At 36.7% G+C, this 8158-nt stretch overlaps 1 long non-coding RNA gene across 1 annotated transcript; it reads right to left on the bottom strand.

Annotated features, from left to right (window-relative positions):
* Positions 1-4606: 4606 nt before the first annotated feature.
* On the bottom strand, positions 4607-5141 carry LOC113471928. The gene is made up of 2 exons (XR_003394442.1): positions 5061-5141; positions 4607-4704 (listed from the first exon to the last, which is right to left on the bottom strand). It is a non-coding gene; the product is annotated as an uncharacterized LOC113471928 (long non-coding RNA).
* Positions 5142-8158: the final 3017 nt, after the last annotated feature.

Below are 8158 nucleotides of genomic sequence, written 5' to 3'. Positions count from 1 at the left end.
GGTAGGAATTATGGAGTGTGAAGTGTGATAGAAGGTGGGAATTACGTCGGGTCACACCCATCTATCTAGCTTTCATTAGCACTACCAAGGTACATACTTTATACATAGTAAAGACTAATTTTGACTGACAAGCCCTAACCTCAGCCCAGTCCGATATTACACACAATATCTAACTATGTACATCTAACCCGTTTTCACACAAACAGATTTGCCCTTTCACACCCAACTCCTCCTGTCAGTGTAGAAGTTAGGTAAGCACTGGTCAATAGTAATGAGTTCCATTTGTTTATCATACAATACATACCTACCTACCTCTGTGAAATGGCGGATACCTACTTTTCTCTCTTCCTCTTTGAGTAATATGGAGATTTGAATTAACCTCTTCCTCCGACATACATACCTACCTACTTACCTAACCCTTAGCCCCAGGTACTTATACCAACTCTCTGACCATTCATTGTGTCCACTATACATAGCTAGGTACTCATTACACTTCTCTCCCATAGTATACTATAGGAGAAAAGGAGAGAGATAATTTGAGTGACGATGCATAGGTAGTACTGAAACTGAAGACAAACAAAACATTTCTCCAATGACTCTCCCTCTCTCTCTCACTCCTGGTTTTCACTGATGTTGATAATGTTACACATCTTTCGTCCTTTTCTATACAGTGTATCCCAAAAGTTGTGAGTAGCTGATGATTGGGTACCGTTTTCACTGATGTTGATAATGTTACACATCTTTCGTCCTTTTCTATACAGTGTATCCCAAAAGTTGTGAGTAGCTGATGATTGGGTATGTTTAAACAAATTTGTATGGACGCCGTAGATATCTGAGAATATGCAACGTGCTAAACAAAAAATATTGGTGGAGATGTCTGATCTCTCTTTAACACTTTACATAGTTTACATAATAATATTGGTGGGGATGTCTGATTTTCCTTTTAAAAGACTACCTATAGGTAGATACATAAAATACATAAATTTTATGTATAGATACATAAAATTTAATATTGGTGGAGATGTCTGATTTACCTTTTCTCTTTGCTTTCGAGACGATAATTATGACTTTATCAGTTTTCCCTCTATCAAACCCCTTGAATAATAATAATAATAATAGGTAGTAGGTAAATAAAAATAAAATAAAACGAAGTCTGATAGGTAAAAGAAAAAAAAGTTCACATGGGTTATAAAGGAGCGCGGTAGCGCTCCGCCCCGCCAAGTCAGGAAAGTTTGACCGTTATTATTTATTTGAGGTCATACTGTATCTCCAGCTCTGTCCATGACCCTCTCTCACTCCTCTGACTGTCTCTCTCACTCCTGCTAATATATCTTCCCATCTCTTCCTCTCCGGAACTGTGGAGACACTCTCCTCTCTCTCTCTCTCTCACCCTTCATTCCTTCCCTATACATGTACTGTATTCTCTCTCCCTCTGTCTCTCCCTTCTTAATATTCAATATACCAGCTGTTCCTCGATATAATATGTGTTGGGGTCGCTGTTCTCTCTATCCCTCTCCCTTCATCTCCTTCGCTCCCCATATCTCTTTCTTTTTTCATTTTGTTCACTTTTTTTTTGTCATTTAAGCAGAAAGGAGTGCCCGTTTTTTGGTGACCCCCTCCTTCACCCTTACTACCACAACATAGAAAATGGATCACCCATGCATAGTTTTACTACTCTCAACATTTTCCAAAATGAAATCCCTCACAGGTTAGTTACATAATGTACATACGAGTATGTTAATAGGTAGAGGTATAGCTGTAGTTGTAGTAATATACTTACATACTCATAGGTAGGCACGAATACTACGTATATAATAAAAGCAGATAGGTAGTTCCTTTTGTTTGGTGTAATAGAAAAATAGGTACATAGTACAGTAGAAAAATACATACATAATACAGTAATAGTTTCCTTTCGGTACTTACTTGCCGGGGTAATCAGGATTTAGCGTTGAGGCTCCTAACCACAGAACCTATAAAAAAATCCTTTTATGTACCTACCCAACTAGTAAGGAATCAAATACATCTTGAGGGAAAAATCAGTAAAGAAATAATGTTTATTTAAAGGTAGGCAAGAAAATATTATTACTTGAATAAATAAATAAAAAAACCGTCAGAGAGAGAGAGAGAGAGAGAGAGAAATAGGACGACGCGACGAGGGAAAGTAAATGCCATCCTAAAATGTTCAAATGCCATGCATATTTCCGACCTCTTCCTTCTTCTTCTTTCTTTATTGTTATTTTTATTTTGTCTATACTCTATTACAGAGTTTTTCGGTATTTTACAGGAAGAATAAATATGCCAAAGAGGAGAGAGAGATAGGTATTTCTCGAGGTAGGATTTAAATGCTTTTGGAGGTAAGTTTCTGATCGCGACAGGGAGTTTGTTAAAATAAAGAACACCATGGTAATTACATCCGTTTCTCGCAGCTATAACCCTGTGTCGCATCGGTTTCAAATTATCTTTATTGGGGGTCTGATGAGGGATATTCAGGTACATAATTATGTATGTCGTTGTACCCTACTTCCTGAGACGGACTTGACCGTAGTCCCATTCAGGTACCCTCAAGAGCCACTGTTACTGTCTGTGCCTTGACAGAGCTGGTTTTGTCTCAGTTTTACATCCTCAAGCAAAGACGAAAGTTGAAAGCTTAGTACCAATCTATTACTTTTCAAACCTCATACCTCAATCCATAATAAGTTGATTAAACATAACATTAATATAATTAATTATTGAAAGAAGGAAGTCAGTTTGAAGTTTTATCGAACGGTAGGTTTCTACTTTCTAAGAATTCATTATTGACAAAAAATCTGTATTTACAGATAAGGTTAAGGTGTATTGGTCTACTAGACTAGATTCTTTCTCTTCTTCCCTCTCTATTCTTCTCTCTTTCTCTCACCCCGCGTGCTTTTCTCTCTTTCACCAAAAAGCGCAAAGAATTTTGTCATCCCTTTCGCAAAGAGAGAGAGAGAGAGAGAGGAAGAGAAAAAGACAAAGAGAAAGGCAAAAAAACAAAAAAAAAGGTCGCCCACATTTTTCGGGTGGAAATTCCTAGCTTCTTTTATGTTTTTGTTTCTGTCGGATAATAATAATGATAATAGTATGTAAGAAATTCCGACCATATTCATGTTATGTTGAACATTTAAACAATCATCATCTACCACGGATCCCCCTGTCCAACGGAAAGAGCACCGTAAGCCTCAACTCCGTAGGGTGAGTTCCTTCTAGCTCTTATACATTCCCGTTCTGCCCACGTTCAAATCGTGAGCCCCTTATTGTCTAAGCCACAGTAAACTTTATAGACCCGATATAATCCAAATAACGTCTACCTATCATACAACCTATCGTCCCCTTTATCTCAGACTATCAGTCAGACCCCGTGTATCGGACGATACACACAGTACGTAGTAAGTCAAAGGGATAACAGACGTTACTCCCAAGAGTGTACATAGTCACTCTCAAAGTTAGACGGAAGGTCTAACCGGCCGGTGTCAAAAGGCTACACCTATCAACAGGCTCTGGCCTGGCACCGCCACCAGTTTATTATAAACATACTTACCTATACGTACTTTATCTAATTATCCAAATCAAACTAGTCTACATCCGTATTCATACTACCTACCTAACCCGTTACCCCCGCGTCGGGTTTATAAAATTACACAACTCATACAAGGGACGATAAACAAACGTGAGGTAAATTCCCTCTTACGCTTTCTCCTAATTTCACTCCCCTAAACGGAAGGCCCAATAAACCTTTCCAAACGGAAACCAAACTCAACGTTACCTTCGTTCAGCGTCTACGTTTTCTTTGCAGAACATACCTACATATACTTACTCCAGGAATAAGTACCTACCCATCGAACAGTTAACTAGTTAGTCCAGGTCCAAGCCCTAACTTGATCATACCTTTCTTTCCACGTACCTACCTTTACCAGTACCTTCTCATATTAAACTTAATATAAATTAACTCGTGCCTACCGTGTTAGCCAACCCTCGTTAAATTCTCGTACTCTAAGTTTAAGTTTATCACCTTCTTTTATCTTGCTAAAAGTGTATCTGATTTATTTAAACTTTCTTAATATACTTTTTTTTAATAGTTGATAAGTTCAAATCATTCATCTTCGTCATTTCCATGTTAGATAGTTTCCAGATTGGGACACAGAATCTGCCTCGTCTATCTAAGCCTCGTCTAATCCACAGACGACCTCCACTGGTTTGGCTTATCAACTTTTGGTATAAAGGATGGGTTAACCCTTTACTCTTTCTATATCAATTGGCACCCAAACGGGGACAACCCTTTTTCTTCCTTCTATATCACAATTACAACTCAACCATGTACTATGTATATGATAGTATGTAAGAAATTCCGACCATATTCATGTTATGTTGAACATTTAAACATACCTACTCCCCATATATTATAATACCTTATACTATACAGTGTAACTCTAATATGTAGGTGAAAGCTACTGTGTTGAGATCATGGGCAACGGGCATGGGACCCACACTTTCGAGTAAATTTCCTTTTAAATTAATGTACCTCCTATGGAACTTCCTTCCTCATCTCATCCATAAATCTCTGGAACTCGGTACCTCATCCCATCCTAAACTCTCTTTCTTTCCAGTCTTTCAAAGCCTCCTTAACAAAAGCAGTCAGCGAAGGGTTATTTTCCTCCTAATGTCCTTCAAAACCTTCCTTCTCAACACCTTGAAGCGGGAAGAAGATTTAGACAGAAGAAGGAGGACCAAAGTATAAAATAGGGAAAAAAGAAAGAAGGAAGAAAACAATTTGAAAAACACAAAATAGAAACAAAATAATCCCGTAAACTTTCAGATGCTTTTTTTCTCTCGTAAAAAAAAATCTGGAATTGTGGACTAAGTTTGCAGCCATTATAAGCTTTAAAATAAGTAAGTTAGGTTACTGTGCCTCTCTTTCCTTTCTCATAAGTTAGGTTAGCCCCCCTCCCCCATCTGGTTTTGTGTGCAATGAAACTTTTGTATAAAAGCAGTCAGCGAAGGGTTATTTTCCTCCTAATGTCCTTCAAAACCTTCCTTCTCAACACCTTGAAGCGGGGGTAGGCGCCGGGGCTGTTGCGCGCGGGCGGACACGGGGTGCAAGTACGATGTACGAATGGGAGTGTAATTGTGAATGTGTGTGTGTGAATGACACCCCTATCCCTCTCCTCACACATTTATCACCATTTTTTTTTTTAAGTTAAGCAAAGTTTTTATCTGTAAACTTTACCTATGAAATATATATAAGACCTTGTTTAGACTGCGAGAGTAAAGGGACTTTTCAGTCTCATTCTGGCAGGATAAACAAGGTACCTATATTCTATTCTACCTACCCACGTTGATAATAGGTAGGTACTTAGCTGCAGAATAAGAACGTATTATACAAAGACGACGGCACACGAGAATTTTTTTTAAATAAGACCAACAAGAGAAGAACATTTGAATAAATAACGGACAGAAACAAAATGATAAACCTCACAGAAGATAGAAATGAAATTTTGAAATTACATTAGTACACAACAACAAAAAAACCTATGTCTCTCTTGTTAAAGTTTCCTTCCAACATGATGGAGGAGGAGAGGCAAGTATGAAATGGGAAAATAAAATCTCCCAAGAACAAGGGAAGAAGATTTAGAATATATAAGACCTTGTTTAGACTGCGAGAGTAAAGGGACTTTTCAGTCTCATTCTGGCAGGATAAACAAGGTATATTCTATTCTACCTACCTACGTTGATAATAGGTACTTAGCTACAGAATGAGAACGTATTACACAAAGACGACGGGACACGAGAAAAAATATTTAAATAAGACCAACAAGAGAAGAACATTTGAATAAATAACGGACAGAAACAAAATGATAAACCTCACAGAAGATAGAAATGAAATTTTGAAATTACATTAGTACACAACAACAAAAAAACCTATGTCTCTCTTGTTAAAGTTTCCTTCCAACTTGATGGAGGAGGAGAGGTAAGTATGAAATGGGAAAATAAAATCTCCCAAGAACAGGGGAAGCAATGGAAGAAGATTGAGACAGAAGAAGGAGGACCAAAGTATAAAATAGGGAAAAAAGACAAGAAGGAAGAAAACAATTTGAAAAACACAAAATAGAAACAAAATAATCCCGTAAACTTTCAGATGCTTTTTTCTCTCGTAAAAAAATCTGGAATTGTGGACTAAGTTTGCAGCCATTATAAGCTTTAAAATAAGTAAGTTAGGTTACTGTGCCTCTCTTTCCTTTCTCATAAGTTAGGTTAGCCCCCCTCCCCCATCTGGTTTTGTGTGCAATGAAACTTTTGTATCCCTTGTCTCTTATATCTACAGGGTGTCTCTTATATCTTCAGGGTGGAACTAGGACTCAAGACTTTAGTTCTCTAAAAAAAAACATAGATATTATACAAATAACGTAGGTGAACGCATTAAGTATGTACCTACCTCACCTACGTAGGTTTTTGTATCCCTTGTCTCTTATATCTACAGGGTGTCTCTTATATCTTCAGGGTGGAACTAGGACTCAAGACTTTAGTTCTCTAAAAAACATAGATATACAAATAACGTAGGTGAACGCATTAAGTATGTACCTAGCTCACCTACGTAGGTTCATCTTAAAAATTTTCTTGTTCAAACACTCAAGTTTCTTTATTTAAGCTGAATTATCATCTCTTCTCATACAACATATTACCTTACCTAGTCTCGGACTTGACCGTAGTCCCATTCAGGTACCCTCAAGAGCCACTGTTACTGTCTGTGGCTTGACAGGGCTGGTTTTGTCTCAGTTTTACATCCTCAAGCAAAGACGAAAGTTGAAAGCTTAGTACCAATTTATTACTTTTCAAACCTCATACCTCAATCCATAATAAGTTGATTAAACATAACAATAATATAATTAATTATTGAAAGAAGGAAGTCAGTTTGAAGTTTTATCGAACGGTAGGTTTCTACTTTCTAAGAAGTCATTATTGACAAAAATTCTGTATTTACAGATAAGATAAGGTTAAGGTGTATTGGTCTACTGGATTCTTTCTCTTCTTCCCTCTTTATCCTTTATCATTTGGATGAAGTGCAAAGTACATAACAGTTGAGTATGTACCTAGTATTGATATCATTTGGATGAAGTGCAAAGTACTTAACAAACACACACTCATTCACACAAAAGAATAAAATTAGGAAACAAGGTAGGTACAGAAGACATAGAGATTCTCCTTGGTAAAGAAAGAAAATAATGTATAATAATAAATTTTATTAATAGGTAGGTTAGGTGCTTTCACATACAATATACTGAGGAAATTACCTACCTTTGTATGTAACATTGTACATAACTACATGACTTGTATGTAGGTAATTAGATTTTTTTAACATAGCTAGTATAACAACAAGGGTGTTCAATGTGAATAATATAACATCAATGCGAAATACCTACATAATTACCTATGTATGTACCTAGGTGACAAAAGACAAGAAGGAGAAAGAGAAAAAGTAACACAACACAGGAGAAAAGATACTAGGCTTGTTTTTATTATTATTATTTTCGGCGTTCTTGGCCGTTTTCCATGAACAAAAAATTATTTGATTATGAATTTTGATAATAAAATAAGAGAGAGAAACACGCGGGAGAGTGAGAGGTAAAGAGAGGCTAGGAGGAAAATAAAACTAAGAAAGACAAGATATTTATGAGGAAGGAAGTGGAAGAGAAGAGATGAGAAAGAAGAAGAGAGAGGGAGGAAAAAGAGGGTGATAATGATTTTTATGTTTTCCATGAACAAAAAATTATTTGATTATGAATTTTGATAATAAAATAAGAGAGAGAAACACGCGGGAGAGTGAGAGGTAAAGAGAGGGCAGGAGGAAAATAAAACTAAGAAAGACAAGATATTTATGAGGAAGGAAGTGGGAGAGAAGAGATGAGAAAGAGGAAAAGAGAGAGGGAGGAAAAAGAGGGTGATAATGATTTTTATGTTTTTTTTCTGTCTTCTTCTTCTTCTTCTTCTTCTCCTTCTTCTTCCTCTTCTTCTCTTCCTCCTTCTCCTCCTCCTTCTTCTTCTTCTTCTCCTTCTCCTTCTCCTCCTCCTTCTTCTTCTGCTTATTTTTCTAGAAATTAGGAAGAGAAATTTTCCACAAGTTTTATGAACAATAAATAATAAAAAT

Source organism: Diaphorina citri, unplaced genomic scaffold, assembly GCF_000475195.1.
Source record: "Diaphorina citri unplaced genomic scaffold, Diaci psyllid genome assembly version 1.1 scaffold3299, whole genome shotgun sequence".
Lineage (NCBI taxonomy): Eukaryota > Metazoa > Arthropoda > Insecta > Hemiptera > Psyllidae > Diaphorina > Diaphorina citri.
This window is presented reverse-complemented; position numbering and strand designations above follow the sequence as displayed.